This window comes from Porites lutea, chromosome 8 (genome assembly GCF_958299795.1).
Source record: "Porites lutea chromosome 8, jaPorLute2.1, whole genome shotgun sequence".
Lineage (NCBI taxonomy): Eukaryota > Metazoa > Cnidaria > Anthozoa > Scleractinia > Poritidae > Porites > Porites lutea.
Window position 1 is genome coordinate 19703884 of NC_133208.1, and position 17453 is coordinate 19721336.

The following is a 17453-nucleotide window of genomic DNA, read 5'->3' on the forward strand; positions in this document are numbered from 1 at the left end:
CATGCAGCAGCACTGGCCACCCAAGATAGTTGGGGACGATGCATACGCAGTACAGCTGACTCCCTCCAACTCGAGCATCGCGCTATCAAGAACCAAAGTCGACTTCCCCTTGTCTTCCTTCATACATTTACAGTTGACTCCCACTAACTCGAACCCTGACTAACTCGAACCTCGCGCTAACTCGAACCAAAGTCGATTTCCCATGGATTTCCTTCATACATTTTATGTAATTTTATCCTCGGTAACTCGAACTCGAACTTAGTTTCGAACGAATAGAAGTCTCACTTTTCGTACGTTTAAGGTGCTTCCGTGTGAACGAAACACCTGCAAACGTTCGAATTTTCAACCTTTCCAAAGTTTGTCTCGTGCCGTGTGAACGTAGCCAAATCTATTGATTTAATAGTAATAATAATAATAATATATAATAGTAATAATAATAATAATAATAATAATGATAATAATAATAATTAATACCCTGGATTGTATGATACCTTAGTATGCAATTTAACTACCTTCCGCTTAATGATACACTGTAGTGGAGCCCTGTTAATACGGACATGCACCAAGGGACATGCCAAAGTGTGCATGATCCGGGTGTCCGTATTAACTGGACTCTCAGAAAAAGCATTACCACTAGCAACCTCATGCATGTTAAGGCATGGCTCAACTTGTGGTCTCGACCACTCGCGAAGATAAAGCAGTTTTTCTTCTACAGCCATGCATTTCAATTCTAAAAGTCGGTAAAATCTTCCGGAAAGCTCTCTTTCGAGGTGTTGAATTTTTACGTGACACAAATATCTTGTTTCTTACGAAACAGGAAATTTAAGGGTACTGTTGTTTTTGAGGTTGCTTAATTTTAGAACGTTCTGGTAAATTGTCACAAACTTACTGGATCATTATAAGATTTTATACAAATTAAGGTCAACTCATGCCTCAACATGCTTTACAGGCACACATTTTTTATCTATCTAGCTAAAGATATAAAGGAGCAGTAACTGAAGCAAAAAGCCAAGGAAGTGAAACTTGTGTATTAGGAGGCAAAAAACTTTATTAAAGGACCACAGTATAGAGGTCAAACACCGGGACAAAGACGTACTAACCTGTAGAAATCTTTCGTTTCTTAAACAGGGTACAATGTTTACAACTAGCACACAATGAAACTAGACAACGCACAGATAACCAGTGTCCGAAAGCGGGTTTGAAGATATATGGAAGGTTGTGACTCAGGACCCAAAAAAAGTATCCGTAATCCGTACTAACCAGTGTCCGTACAAAGCGGCTTAATTTTAGAGATAGATATTAGCATTTCGTTGAAATAAACAAAACTGTCCGCTACATATGCAGGTTTCCGTATTAAAAGGATGTCCGCAGAGCCGGCTTCAACTGTGTGATAACAACACCGATTGAACATCTGATAAGGTTTTGCGCTCTGACACTACACCTTTATATCCATTTTGGTGATCCCTGCAATTTGATTGGCTCTCAGCAGTGTGATTTATTCATCAATTACATTATACTTTGCTCTAGATCACATCTGTTTAAAATGGCATCATTTTTTTTTTAAAAAGTACCATTTTCGCTCTATATTGCATCATTTCTGTTTCGGGTACAAGGTGAAATGTAATGGCCTTTTTGTTTCCGCTATTTGATCAAATAAACATTGGTAATGACTGAATTCTGCGATTTTAAAATGGCTGTAATAAATTGGTAATTAACTTCTTGTCGTGCAATTTTGGTTTAAAATCGTGCTTTGTGATTTCAAAACGAACTTGCGCCGCGCGCTCGTCCAATTGCAAGAATCGAAGTTGAATCAACAGTATTTATCATGGCCGTAAAAGCCTCTCGCAAAGAACAACAGGGCAAAGGTTTAGACTCTTATGGCATCCACAGGGGTAGTCATTCCACTTTCCTTCTGCCCTCGAGCTCGTTCTGTTGTCAATTGACTTCCCAAGCATATTGACACAATCTTCATTAAAGCCTTGGTTGTTCGGTTCCCTGTCAAACCAATTCTTATACTCTCCTTCCAGTGGAGTACCGTCAATCCAACGGAACTTGGTTGCGTTAACGTTAACTCGTTCTAACCCAAGCCACGCACCAAATGGTGTGACTGTATTACCATTTTTTAGTTCGAATATAAATTTGTCTGCAGCGGCTGATTTGATTATTGGGAGGTCTCCACCCATAGTCCGGCATGCCTTGTGCGCGTCGCTCTGGACCTGTTGTTCTGTACCGCTCAGGTAAAAACATGAACCACCAAATGTAACCCAGCCAGATGGACATCCCTGAAGCAAAAAGAAGCAAATAATAGCGAAAGATAACTTCAAGGCAATGAAAGATGGTATCGAAGCCACAGAAATAAGATTTTTTGATAGCAACGGACCTCTGAGCAAGTAGCCTCCCTCGCAGACGTTCTTAGGGGTTCGTCACGCGTTCCTGCTCCAGGAGGGACAGGAACGTGTGACGAACCCCTAAGATTGTCTGCGTGGGAGGCTACTAAGCAAGCGACTCTTTGAAAGCTAAGGAGAAAATTTGGCTGGGAGAGGAATAGGGGATAGAAAAACTCCTCCTCTCTCCTCAATCGTTACATTGGCTCTATTTTGAGGGGAGCTTGAAAGACGCTTCATGGAGGCGATAGTAGGGAGTTTAGGATAGCAAGAACGGCGACGGACACGAAAACGTCTCTTAAATACTGAATTCCTAATTTTTCCATCTCTATCGCGATTATTCCAGCTCGCGTAATTATTTTTATGCAAGCCAACTCTTCTGGAGCCGAATTACTAAGAACCATATCCAAGATTAGAACGACAAAAATATTTTTTCGTCTCAGTCGTAGTAATTCGTCGTAGTCGTGCATTGTAGGTCAAAAAAATCGAAATGAACAAAAAAGCGAGTTGTTGTTTTGCCTATTCAACCTAATGTCTTTTTGCCGTTCTCGTTGTCCTCGCTGTCGTGGCGTCTTTAACTCCCTAGTTGCACAAATGTCACTTGCTAAGTGCTTTCGTGTCCTTTCGAAGCATTTTCGTGATAATTCCAATATCCTGTTCAAGACGAAAGAGCTAAAATTCAAACCCTCCCCAGGAACATATCCGGCACTGGAGGCCATATAAGGAAGCGTCGCGAACGGGTCGACCCGGGAGCTTGGTAACAAATATAAGAAATAAAATCAGCATTAAAGCGCATTAAAGCGTCTTTAACTCCCTAGTTGCACAAATGTCACTTGCTAAGTGCTTTCGTGTCCTTTCGAAGCATTTTCGTGATAATTCCAATATCCTGTTCAAGACGAAAGAGCTAAAATTCAAACCCTCCCCAGGAACATATCCGGCACTGGAGGCCATATAAGGAAGCGTCGCGAACGGGTCGACCCGGGAGCTTGGTAACAAATATAAGAAATAAAATCAGCATTAAAGCGCTTGAAGTAAGGACGTAAAAACTTTTTTTTTCATGAGAAAAGATTGAATTAATAATAATAAAACAGAAAACCCGAAAACTAAGTAAAGGCTCACTCGAGTTTACTTCGCATCTTTGTCCACTCCATGATAGTTTGCACGAGCAGGCAAACGTTTCCCTTTTCTTGTCTAACAAACAAGATCCTCCATTTAGGCATCCAGTCATCAGGCAACCCTATAAGCAAGAAGTGCTTTATTAAAACTGAAAGCAAAATCAATCGTTTTCTTGCTTCCTTGCATCCAAAATGCACGATATTTTTAATCTTTATTCCAAGAAAGCATGTCTGCTTTCGCCAAACAATGGGTTAATGTGCGGAGAAATTCCCGGAATTTTTAAATTTAACTTCAATCGTTACTTAGCGATTCGACATAAAAATAATAACACTTTCCGGTAATAAACAAGAGTCACTCCAAGCTTCGATATCGCAAACTCGTTGCGGTAAATGACAGTTAACTTCAAGCGATACTTTACCTTTTTATATAACAAAAAAAAACTGTCACGGAGATCATTTTTAACTTGATTATACCATAGTTATTTGAGGAGACTGGTTATGAAAATCGGCAAACATCAATGATAAAAACAACAGTACTGCAGTTTATGTTGGAAGCGCCCTGAAAGTGCACAATCCTTTGTTTTCTGTTGGCAAATTGTTACGGAATAAATTAATGCAACGTTTTTATTGGTCAATACAATCAAAATGATAGGAATTCTTTTGAACGTTGTGCACTTTCAGGTCCACAAAAACATATAACAAAGGAGTCTGACGGGTTTCATAACCATTCCACTCAATTAACTATGATTATACCTTACTAATATCAGCCGTATTCGAATTTGTACCGACCAAATGTGCCAAAAAAGAAATTGCTTTCGCTCAATATGGGGCTGATACAAAAAACTGAGTTTCAGAGTCAGTTTAATTAAATTGTAATCATGAACGAAAGGGAAGCCTAAACACATTTTCGTCGAGAAAATCTAAAATGCGATAAAAACTAACCCGAGCTGTAAATATGAAAAGCTTTTGTATATGCCTTGTATTTGGATTGTATAACAAATAATTGACTACCTGCAGGTATCAATGCCTAGTCTCCTTCAAGATACAAAGGCATTCCTGTCTCATCATTAGGGAGCTTGAGCAACGACGACAGCAACGGCAGGACGTCACTCAAAAAGTGAATTTGCGCTGCTTCAAACTTGTTCATCGCCCTTATTCCAACTCTTTTAATTTGTCAAATCTTGGCGATTGTTTTCAGGAGTTGAAGTCTAAGGGGCTGTTTCTAAGTCCACAAAAAGAAAAAGAAAATCGTTGTCTTGTGTTCACGTATGTCCTCCATAAAGGTGAAATTAGGGAGACTCACGTCGTAGTCGTGCAGCGACAGCAAAGAAAGGCACAAAAGAGCGTGCTGCATGTGCAAAGTTGTTGTTTTGCCAATCTAAACCTATATTGCTTTTTAGCGCCTCTCGTTGCCATCGAAGTCGTCGTTGCTTAAGCTCATGATTGCGCAAACAAATACTACAATACTCACCTTAAGAATCATTGTAAATGTGTTACCTGGTTGATAAATGAAGTTTTTGTTATCCTTAGTTGACTCCGAAGCCTTAATCAAGTCACATACTCCTTTGCTACCACCTGTTCCGTACTTAAAATTTGTAGAGAAACACCAGGGATTCTTAAGACAAGCATGACTACACGACAGAGCACTAGCGGAATAAAGTCTTTTGGTCACTTGTGCTGCTAAGCGCCTGTTTTCCGCATTTGTGAAGTAGGAAGATCTGGAAGGTTCGTCATCAGCGAAAACTGTGACAACGAGGTAGCAAAAAGTAAGTAACGAAATCATTTTGTCGCCTATACTACAAAAATCGAAACGTCCTTAACTTATGGAGCATGTGTAACGGGAATCATTATTTCCGGAGGTATTATTAATATTCGAGAATAGTACTTGGCATAAAACAAATTAAAAGAAGTTCTACTGGCGTGTTTACCTTTACTTTATTTATAAATTCACTTATTTTAATCTTTTCATTCATTTATTTGTTTACACAACACAACAACGACAAATTTCAATATTCTCTGCACGCAAATAATTGAGGGGGAGAGCGTTAGTCAAAGTCACGCATTTTCTGGAATGAAAACAAGAAAGGTAGAAAAATAAAACAAAACTTTTAACGATGCCAGAAAATGAAATGGGAAAAAAGCTTCATATTAATACAAATTACGAAATTACGAACTTATTATGCGGTTCCCTGTCAAGGGCGGAATTGAAAGGATTACGATTGTTATGAGTGAGGTAAATAATCAAGACCTACAGCAGGACCTAAGACTAAGCACGGCAGAACTGTAAGGGGGTTTTCTAAGACTAAACAGGTGATAAAAAACGCTTTGTTTAGATTGATAACCTGGCTGTAGCGAACTTTATGGTATAACCATGCCCTTCTATAGGCAAATTGGAAATTCCTAGATAGGAAAATCAAAGGCTACTTAACAATTATTCCTCGAGCCCGAATGGGCCCTGAGTCAATAGCCCACGAGGCCGAAGGCCGAACTGGCTATTGACTCAGAGGCCATGAGGGCGAGAGGAATAATTGTTTTAGTAAAATCCAAGTAGTTGGTCAAAAATATCGAGACAAAACAACTTTAGCTACTTAAGGCTAGACTTTAAGCCTTTTTTGCCGCCAAAAAGTCGGCACTTTTCGCTACTAGTGGGCTATAACGAATAGCCTAGTAGTAGCTCAACAAATCACAATGAAGCATTGATCATAGACCACTACGATATGTCTCCATAAATATCGGAAATATGGATAATTTCCTTGGGGTTTTTTATAATTTGCTGGTTGGACATAATTTAACTTCTTCTCCAAAACACTTTTGCTTTGATGACTGAATCTACAGAAGTACAAACATTCAGTGTCATACTCTCTTAATATTTGCATAAAAATTTCGAGATTCAAAATTTCAATTAAAATTTTCAAAGCTGTTCATACAAACTAGTGAAGCCATTTTAGCTAAAAATTATCACAAAATTTGTCAAATGTCAGCTAGCATTCACTTCTTTGAGAGGATTTGGATGCAGATTTAGAATAGGTTTAAATTAAAAAGTATTACAGGTTAAATTAAATTATTAGGTTTAAGTTTTAAAAAAATCACCACGCCAAAGTGAATAAAAGGAAAAGTTTATTTAGTAAAACAAACTGTCAAGACTAAGTTTGCTTGTGATAATAATTAATGTAGACCAATCATGTCGTTTAAATAAAATTATCCTGAAAATTCAGGTGATTTAAAGTAAAACACGCCTTTGTAACAACATGCAGTTTTACAATAACAACATCGAAATCTCAAGCGCTCATTGCTTGAAAGCTAAAATTGTCTGGTCGAGAGCAATTCTCTATGACAATTTTTACAAATTATTTATGACACTTGCCTATGATCCATCAGAGTACAGACTCACTACTGGCACTTTTAACGTAACAGAACGAGCTGATTATATTAAAGGTTCGGTAGCGTCCAGGTTTTTGAATGCTACTCAAAGGAATTTCAAAATTGCCTGATTTGTTTTAGTATAGGGAATAGCCTGATTTGTAGTGCTATTTGGCATAAATACCACGAGTAATATTTCGAAATTGTCATACATAATTTCACGAGCCGTTAGGGAGTGAAATTTGTAATGATTTTGAAATATTACGAGTGGTATTTATGCCAAATATCACTTACAAATCATGCCATTATTTGTTTATACTACTACCCCAAAGGTTTGTAATTTTTACATGTATGTGTTTCAAAATAAGGGGAAATACCACTGCTCTAAGCCAATAAAATTGCAGAAATTTCTCATGTAGTAGTATAAACAATGTTGTCCCACAGATACTGAACAGTTTCGCGTTGTGGTGGAGTTCTCCTTCAATTTTAATTTTATTTCTAGACAGTGCAAGACATGGGGAAAAAAGTCCACATCTCTAATGTCTGAAAGATAATCTAAAAGCTGACTCAATAAAATTAAACGCTCAATGTTACTACTGTACACTGGAAATTTTTCGTTATGTTTACCTCTAAAATACGTCCATTATCTGGCTATCCTCATCGCGTGAACAAATCCAGGGGCACGCAATGGATCTGTTCCTCAAAATATCTGTTCTTCAGGCACATTTTTGCTGGCTGGGAGATGTGGAAGAAATAATAGTCCTTGGCAGGAAAGTGTTGCTGGGAAAAAGATAATTCAGGGTGTGAGAGGGGATTTGAAGTCTAGAATAGCTGCTACGGGTTACTTGTATGGGTTACTTACCACTCAAGATCTGAATTGTGCCCTATGAAACTTCCCAGTAAGTCGGGTTGGAGGTTGTAAGTTTGCTGGCTGGGAACTCTTCCATCAGTCTTGCTGGGAGTGAGGAACAGATAATTATTTTCCAGCAATCTCCCAAAATGCGTAAAATAGTCTCAGAAAAATTTATTCACACTTTGTTGTTGTTTTTAGGTCTTTTTCTCAAAATTTCCCGTTGGGTGCCCCCGCAAATCAGCAAACAATGTACAGTGTAGTTCACAAACTATGCTACTGCTTTGGACAGTCTCAAATAATAACTACACTTTCAAATTTCTCATGTTTTTAAACAATTGAATTGACTCCGGGGCCCAGCTCCCCGCGAGAAACAATAACCACCAATCCAGAGTAGAAATTTTAACCAGCGATTACGTTCACTTAATTATATCCGTGCTGAAAAATCATCATTGGTTAACAAAACTAAGTCTTTAAGTAAAACCGAGCCCTGGTTACAGCTTTCTAGAAGACATAAGTTGTCAAAAAATCTGGCTAGCCTAGGATTAATGCTAATCGGCTTTCGCTTAGCAAGGTATAAGAAAATTTCGTGGTCTCAAACTCGACAAAGCTCATCCACACCCATCCCCTTAGTTAGAATGTTCATTTGTTTGTTTTACACAAATTAGTAGAGAAATGATTATTGGGAACCTCTAACGCAAATGCCAAAAAGCCACACCAGCTATGTACAGCTTTTAATCTCAGCGTAACATTTTTATCTAAGTATAAGCCTGTATGGCGAACGTTTTCTTCCTGCCCGTCAATGTTCGAGTAACCGCATGTTGAATCAGTTCCTCGATCTCCTCCTGTTATACATTCAAAGATGGCAACCACGGTAAGAAGGATATAAACAAACAGCTTTAATTTCTTCCTCATAATAATAATAATAATAATAATAATAATAATAATAATAATAATAATAATTTTCGAATTTTCAACCTTTCGAAAGTTTGTCTGGTGCCGTGTGAGCGTAACCAAAATCTATTGATTTAATAGTAATAATGATAATAATGATGATAATATATAATAATAATAATAATAATAATAATAATAATAATAATAATAATAAGAGTGCATTGCAGGCTTGCTTAGTATGCAGGCTTCTGGCAAAGTATAACAGGGCAATGAGGAAGCTTATGATAACAACTACAGGGGTAGTCGTTCCACTTTCCTGGCCTCGTACCGTTCCAAGCTCGCTTTCCATACATATGGACGCAATCTTCATTACCGCCTTTGTTGTTCGGTTCCTTGTAAAACCAATTCTTGAACCCTCCTTCAAGTGGAGTGTTATCAATCCAATGGAATGACTTGCTTTTGTTCTTATCTCGCTCTAACCCAAGCCAGGTACCAAGTGTTGTGACTGTTTCACTGTCTCTTATCAGTTCAAATACGAATTTGTCTTCAGTGGCTGATTTGATTATTGGGAGGTCTCCATCCATTGCCTGGCATACTTTGCGGGCGTCTGTCTGGTTCTGTGCCACTGTACCGTTTAGGTAATAACACGAGTCGCCATCTGCAGACCAGCCAACTGGACAATCTGAGCGAAAAAAAAAAACAGACAAACAAAGGAATAATTAAAAGTAATATGACTCCAAGCCAGTGGAAAATAGAAGCTGAGATGCAGTAATGTCCCTAGAAAGAGGATCATCCTCCCAACCGAGTCACTTTTGGCGAGCGCTTATATGAGAAAAAAGTTGACCGTTTGCCAGAGCCAAGAGCTTACAACAACGCTCGCGCATGCTCCGATTGTTTCGCCTTGACCGATATGACCCGGCTGGGTCGAAAAAGGCGGGTCAATCTTCTAGTCGAGCCAACGTTTTATTTCTCATGTAAAAGAATCACCAAGTTTCGGAAGGAAAAGTTGGAAAAGTTGGCTTGCCCATGGTAGCTAAGGTAGGCGAATGAAGCCTTAGTTACGGACCATTCAGCATTATAGCGAGCGTTTCTGTGAAAGCTTGGTAGAAAACTTAGTCGAGAGAAGAAAATAAAGAGGGAAAATAACTTATCATTTTTTTAATGGAACCGTTCAGACGAATTTCAATTTAGCCGCCAGAAGAATGTTATGACAACTGTCATTTCACCTTCTTAATGCGCCTGTGATTCACGAATCAGGGAGGCGACGTTAGCGAAAACGTAACTTATTTTGAAAGTGCTTTGGAGTTATTTCAAAACTTTCTCGCGATTGTTTAATGCTCTGCTCAAGACAGAGGGGCCATTAAAAAAACCCTAGCCAGTAGCATATACGTTAGAGGCCATAATTAAGGAATTTGCCCTAACGAGTCAACCGGGGAGCTCAGTAACAAATGATAGAAACGAAACCAGCATTAAAACGCTTGAAGTAAGGACATCAAGACTTTTCTCTCATGAAAAACAAAAAAAATGAATAAACGAATACATAAATAGAAAAACAAATATGTGCAAACGCTTTGTACTAAAGGCTTACTCAATTTTTCTTCGCATCTCTGCCCACTCCATGGTAGTTTGCACGAACATGAAAACGCTTCCTTTTTCTTGTCTAACAAGCAAGAACCTCCATTTAGGCATCCAGTCATCAGACAACCCTATCAGTAAAAACAGTTTTAACTTAGAAAAATGGCAGGAAGGGAAATCGTTTCCTCGCTTGCTTGTACCCTTCTAGGGGAGAAATTGTGGGAGTTTCAACTTAACTGAGATTATTCCTTAGCCATGCAGAATCATAATCATGCTTTCTGGTAATAAACACACAGCATCGAAACGGTTAAACCGTTTACGTGTCAAATGTCACTAGCTCTTGCGGAAGTTTAAGGTTTTATTTGGATTGTATAGCAAATTATTGTCTGCTTGTAAATATTACTGTTCGACTTGTCTTTCCGTTAGATACGCCAGCGAAAAAGTTTAATAGTAAAAAATTTCTCTCACGGCATTGCGCAAATAAAATGTTGCATTTACTCACCTTTAGAATTATTGCATATGTGTTGCCTGGTTGATGTATGAGTTTGCTGTTATAGTAAGTTGAGTTGGATTCATGCTTAATCAACTCGCATACTCCTGTGCCACCTGTCCCTTTCTTGAAATTTGTAGAGGAACACCAAGTATTTCTGAGGCACGCATGACTGCACGACAAAACACTAGGGGAATAAAATGTTTTGGCCACTTGTGCTGCTAAGCGCCTGTTTTCCACTGTTCTGAAGTAAGAAGATCTGGAATGTTCATCAGCACCGAAAACTGTGGCAACGATGTAAAATGAAAAAGCAAGCAACCAAATCATTTTTTATCGCGTACTTCTATATCCAAAACTACCGTCGTTTATTTACGGGCATGCGCAATCGGAAGTTTCAGCGGGTATTGAAAATACTTTTGTGGTATTTGGGAGTAAACAATTTTAAATGAAAAGGAGTTGTACTGTCACCTTCCTTTGTATTTTATTTCAATCACTCATTCGAATTCAGGACAATAAAGAGAGAAAGAAAGACAAAAGAACTACAGGTGACAAAACTACAAAAACACGGGAAGATGCAATGGAAGTTATCATTATACGAGATCACAAAATTACAAACTAGGTGTACAGTTCTCTGTCAAGGACGATATTAAATTTGTAAAGAATGTTATTCAAAGGTAAACACACAACACCGAATGATAATTCGGAACTGTAGGTGTTGTTGTAAGAGTGAACAGGTGATAGATAACGCTACGTGTGTATTAACAACATAACTAACCAGAGGGAAGGAAGCCAGATATGAAATACATAGGTATAACCAAGAGACTATAAAGGGGACAGAGAGGGCATCCCCCATATACACCCTCTTCCATAGGTAATTCGTCTCGAGTTATTTTTAGAATCGGGATAAAGTTACCTCGTGCGAGGCGTGGATGTTTCGTGGAGGTTTCGCATGACTAAACGCCGTGCAAAACATGTCGGGCGAAAGGCAATGAAAGCGTAAAAAGATCGAGAGCATTCCTGAATATTGAAGCGAAATGAGTCGGCGCTCACCTGGGAAAAAGGAATCGCTTGACTCTTTGACAACCCGTGAAATCAGTTTAACTCGAAGTTGTCGTAACCTCAGTGCTTTAATAAAATGAGAAATTTCGCCGGTCTATTGAAACCGGTCGTTTGTACAATAGGGAGTTTAAGATCCAACGACCCGGACGACAACTAGAAAGTCAAAAAAACAATAGGCTTAATTAGCAAAACAACAGCTTCGCACGTGCAACACACTTTGTTGTTCATTTCTTTCCTGTTTTTGCACGACTACGACGTGAAAATGCCTAATTTCGCGTTTTATGGAAGACGTAAACAGTCAACGACGTAATTTTATTTCTCTTTCTGAGCTTGAATATGGTCCCTTGAAATTCAGCTTCAGGAGGGTTCGCCTACAATAGACAAAGTACGTGGGTAGGAATAATCGCTATAAAGACTGAAAAAACTCAAATTCACTTTTTAAGCGACGTTCTTGTCGCCGTCGCGCCGTTGGATCTTAAAGTCCCTAATAAGGCAAGTAGGACGCCAAGTGTTATTTTTGTTGAATAATAAAAGACTAATAAAGGAATAAATATCAAACCAGGAATTGCTCTCTTCAAACTGTAAATTATAAATGATCCTGAGAGAATATTCAGTGTGTTAAGGATTTCCCTGCTGAAGAGAGGAAGAGCGATTCTTTTTTAATTTCCGTTTCGCTGACACAGCTTTCGCAGAAATCTCGCTGTAGTCGTTTTCGTCGACAAAAGGAATAGCAAAATCGTTCTCCGCGTCTTCCCCCATTTTCTTCCGCGTCAATTCGTGGAGGAGGCGTGGGTCTAGCGTGGGTCGTCCACGCGGAATACATTCGCGCTATGTGATTGGCTGTTGTCCAATCCCCCTTGGGATCTGCGGTTCTAAAAATAACTCGAGACGAATTACCTATGGAATAGGGTGTATATGGGGTATGCCCTCTCTGTCCCCTTTATAGTCTCTTGGTATAACTATCAGAGTAAGGGTGCTTACCTGATTTGAGACACGGGGAAACTACTCGATCCGCTTCAGAAAAATATGGTCGTCTCTCTCTCTCGAATCCTTTTATTATTATTATTATTAATAGTAATATTTACGGCTGGTCTGGCTACATTATGTAGGTGTTGAATAAGGCCAATTGTTGGCTGATGTCGGATGAGATTTTGAATTTAACCGAATTTCTGTAGATGGTAAGCAGCCTGTACACTTACCAAACGGATTGTGGATAAATCTCAGAAGGTTACAATGAATTGCGGGTTTGATCAAAATGTAATCTTCCATGGAACACAATGTTTGAAGCATTTTTGTCAGTTTGACATTGAGTTACCAAAATCCAAACATTTACTTAATACACTCTCCAAATACTTGCACGGCAATATTTGTAATACAAATATTTACAGAGCTGATCAAACAACTTAGTGGATCTAAATTAGCTGAAGATTACAAAAAAAAATGCGCCAAAAGTCAGTTAGGATTCACTTCTGCAATATATAGAATTGACTTGAATTTCGATTCAGAGTTTGTGGTAGGTTAAATCATCCAATTGTCGTTGGCTTAAGCAAATTGCAACCGCAAACGCTAGTTATTATAATAAAATACACTGTAAGTAACAAGTTTGAGTTATCTTAAAATGAATATTAACTTTTTTAGCAAGCGTTTATCATAGCAAAGAAAGACCGCTGCAGCTACTTGAAAGAACATTGTACCAATAATCGTTCGTTGAATTAAAACGTTTAATGAAAATTCATAGCGGAGCTCCACTCGAGGCGCTTTTCGCGGAGCCCCATGGCTATAGAAATGTGGTAATCTATCCATCCGAGAAAATTTGGCAATCACGTGACCATACACCGAGCGAGCGACCGTCCGTCCGCACCACAGGCAGACCAATGTAAAATAACTCAATCAACAGGTATGGCAACGCAAATGCAACTCAAGGTTTTTTATAATTATTTGGAAGGAAATCACATGGCCGCCCAGACTTTTAGAAAGAAAAAGCAACAACAAAGTCGTGTCTTTTTCGGCGTTATTTTTTATGTTTACACTAACGTGGATAACAGAGAAAGAGCTAGAGCGAGTTATTGAAAACAAAGGACACGAATTTCGTAGGAAGAAAAACATGGAAATTCAAAGCGGTGGTGAGTAAATGAGAAATGCTAGCGGCCAGCAAGGTGAAAATGAGCGGCAGTGAAAAAAAAAAGCGAACATGAAAACAGGAAACAAAATATTGGGTAAGCACATACGACAATTCCTTCATAAAAATAATGTGTAACTAAGAAGTTTGACGTTTTAGTCGTACAAAACAACGTTGTAGTCTTGCAAAACAACGGCAAGGGAAAGACAAAAAGCGTGCTGCACGTGCAAATTTGTTTTTTGCTAATTAGCAGAAAAAGTGTGCTGCACGTGCAATTTGTTTTTTTGCTAATTAGATGTATTAGTCTTGAAGCCATTTTCATTGTCGACCCCGTTTAGCATTACACGATTTAATTTTTTTTTGTTTACGTGTATTATTAACCAGAGCTTCGCTTTTACCCCTAGCTAAATCTATAAGTTATTTTTTTTAGGTAGGAACTGTTGAAAAGAATTAAACAACTGTGGCTCATTGAAGCAAAATACTTCTTTTCGCCTAATGAAAGGTAATCGAAAACATGAAAACAGTCTTGGATTCTGGATCCCACTCGGTGAATTCCGAATTAAAGCTACTGAATTCCCGATTCTATCGTAGTGAAACTTGGACTCCGGATCTCAATTGTGAGCAGGATTCCGGATTCCAAAGCCCAGGATTCCAGATTTCACAGTCAAAATTTCTCAGATTCCCGAAACCGATTTACCTTACATGAGGGCTATATACACTGCTTTGCGACAACATACAGTTTTACAATAATTACAATAAATCTTGAAATTCTCGAGCGCTCATTGCTCGGAAGTTACTTTCTAAAACTATATTTAGACTGAAAGCATGGGAAAATAATATTTCTTCGGTTCTTTAATAAATTTGTTAAAACCCCCGCTTTCGTCTCCGGGCCTATTGCCACCAGCTAAAAGTGTTAAGATAGAATCCATTAAGAAATTGAATAATTTAATTTTCAGAGGGCTCCAATAAGAACCTTTTTTTCGGAGTTATAAGTGTGATAAAGAATGCAATATGTTTGAAATTATTCTGGTAAAAGGTTTTTGTCCACTGAAAATTTAAATTACTTAATTTCCTAATGGATTTTGTCTTAAAGTAAACAAAAAACAGTTTTGAGAAATGAAACTGAATGAAATCTGTTTAAGTTGTTCTATTAAATTCGTCTTTACTTTTTAGGTCGTTCGCTGATTATTAAAGTTTGTTAATGATCATAACTCAAGATTTTCATGCTTTTTAAATGGCTTCTTTCCACGTCTACTGACCATCATTTTGTAAACTTTACAGTGAAAGTGATTTTTTCTTTTCTTTAACTTATATTGGCATCACCTTTTCTTTGAAAACCTTTTTGGACCATTTATTTATTTACTCATGTAAACTGCTTTCAACGTTTGCTTCTTCAATTCTCTTGCTGAAATCGTTGATTTTGTCATTCACACAAGAATTCTCTATACTGCATCAGGCAGTAAGGCGTTTCCAACAGCAGTATATATATTTTTCTTCTTCTCTCTACAGCCAGCGTTAATCATTCACATCACACAGGTACTTCAATCACACCTGCCACGAACCCTGGGAAATAAATAACACAACTTAATTTTTTGTCGTGGTTTTTCTTACTATAACTGAGAACAATTGAAATGAAAACTAACAAAATGCTACGAACCAAGGTGTAATTTAGTAAATTAGGCTTTTTGGAGAAATATTCAACTGATATGGCTTTTTAATTTCTCATTTAAATGTATATGTTAGACTATAGGAACCATTTTAGGGAGCCACAACCATATTTGGTACGGTACTTAATTATTTTATTTTCCTTTTAACATGGTTTCCATAACAATAGCTGGCAAATTCATCATAGAGGCATGACAAGATAATAACTTGATTGCCATCTGGGTGATACGGAAGGCAAGTACTGGCGAAGACAGGGCTACTTAACAGTTGGCTCTGTTATTAACACCTCGAATCAATTAATCAAGGAAAGAAGAAAATTTCTAACCTTTCTCGTTCAAAAGGTTAAATCCACCTAGGTTCAATGATGAATCCACGTACGAAAAAATCTGAGCTGAATCTATCCTACCTTGACGATAAAACTGCAAATGGAATAATAATCATTGGGCTTGTTTTGAGTGAGTATGATGCAATAATTTTACATTCAGTAGTTTTTGGTAACTTCTAACCTTGAATTACCAGTGCGACACTTCTTCAAAAAAGCGTTGCAAACTTTATTCTTTTTTTCTCATTGTGAATATGTACTGCTTCTTTTTGCATGGCATTTGTAATAAAAAGTATTTCTTACCCACGCTTTTTTAATTAATATTTTATTTTCCAACATTCTTGACTTGAAATTAAAGAAAGTTTCAAATTACTGGAGGAATTATGAAACAGCGAAACAAAATATTACTAAACCCAGTGTCCTTCAAGATAAGAGTGGTTTATAACATCCCGCTGTTGACTATGTCATTGATAACAATCAAAGAAGCAGTTAAAAGGTTATTTTCATTCTGACTTTCATACGTGCTAGCGTCGAAATTTTCAAACTAACCTGCAGAGACGACGCCGCTAATTGAAGAAATATCTTCAATCTTCTTTGGCCCTTTAGCATCGCATTTCTGCATCTGATTCCCATGCGAATTCTGTGACTTTCTGAACTTTCCGTTTGTATGATCTTACAACAATAATTTATTACTGCCAAATTTAAGGACAACTTTTTTAATTAAATCATGTGTATTTCTCTTATTACATATACTTCGCAGTTCTTTCGTTCGGAAATGCTGTAGAAGGTAAGTTATCCACTCTCTCTCTTTTTGTGCCAGCAGGTGGCCAGAGTAATTAACCATATCTACCCCTCAAAAAATGCATCATCACCCTCACGTCAGAAGTTTAATTTAAATTAAAAAGAGTTCGAGAGTTCTAATATCTCGAACCGCCGAATGTTATCGAAAGAAACCTGATATTAACCTTTTTCCTCCACACCTTTGTTTTACAGTATCGAACCGACAAGCTCTATATTGGTCATTACTTTTAGTTTTAAGAAAAAAATGGTTTTTAAATATAGTAGAATTAATAAGTTTCGGTAGTTTTATTTGTGCATATTTCCATGGCATAATTGTCGAGCGAAAAATTATTTCTCAGGCTTGGCAATCAGCATAAAGACAGAAATTAGAAAATTTTTCCCGAAGCAAACAATTAATTTGATTAAGATGTTAAAATTAAACAAACGACGCGGCTCTTTTCGTAATCTTAATGCTGGCACTTGTTTAAAACATTAAAACCAAATTGGAGACCTTACAAGGAATTGATGTTAATCCTGTCTGCACGTAGCTGTTTCCAATCGATCAAATTGTAACTTAAAAAGGGAGGACTATTGGGCACATAAGGTATCAGGCTTAATAATTTTTTCTGGCGTTTGGCGTAAGTTGTTCCAACACAACAACAACAAACAACAACAACAAAACCAACAACAAAACAAACTCGAACGTTCTATGGAAAGGAGGTAGGTGGCTGATTGCGAATGCCCTTCTTCGATCCAAGGTTTTGGTCCGATTTGTTTTAAAAACACTTTTAATTCAGAAACTCTTTCCTTCAGCAGCTACTAATTAATTCCTTGGCCAAT

The 17453-nt window shown here is 37.8% G+C and overlaps 1 long non-coding RNA gene across 1 annotated transcript; it reads right to left on the reverse strand.

The window, feature by feature from the left end:
- Positions 1 to 8841: 8841 nt before the first annotated feature.
- LOC140945072 (uncharacterized) lies at positions 8842 to 10499 on the reverse strand. Its single transcript, XR_012166722.1, has 3 exons — positions 10416 to 10499; positions 10192 to 10309; positions 8842 to 9285 (listed from the first exon to the last, which is right to left on the reverse strand). It is a non-coding gene; the product is annotated as an uncharacterized lncRNA (long non-coding RNA).
- Between the last annotated feature and the right edge of the window lie 6954 nt (positions 10500 to 17453).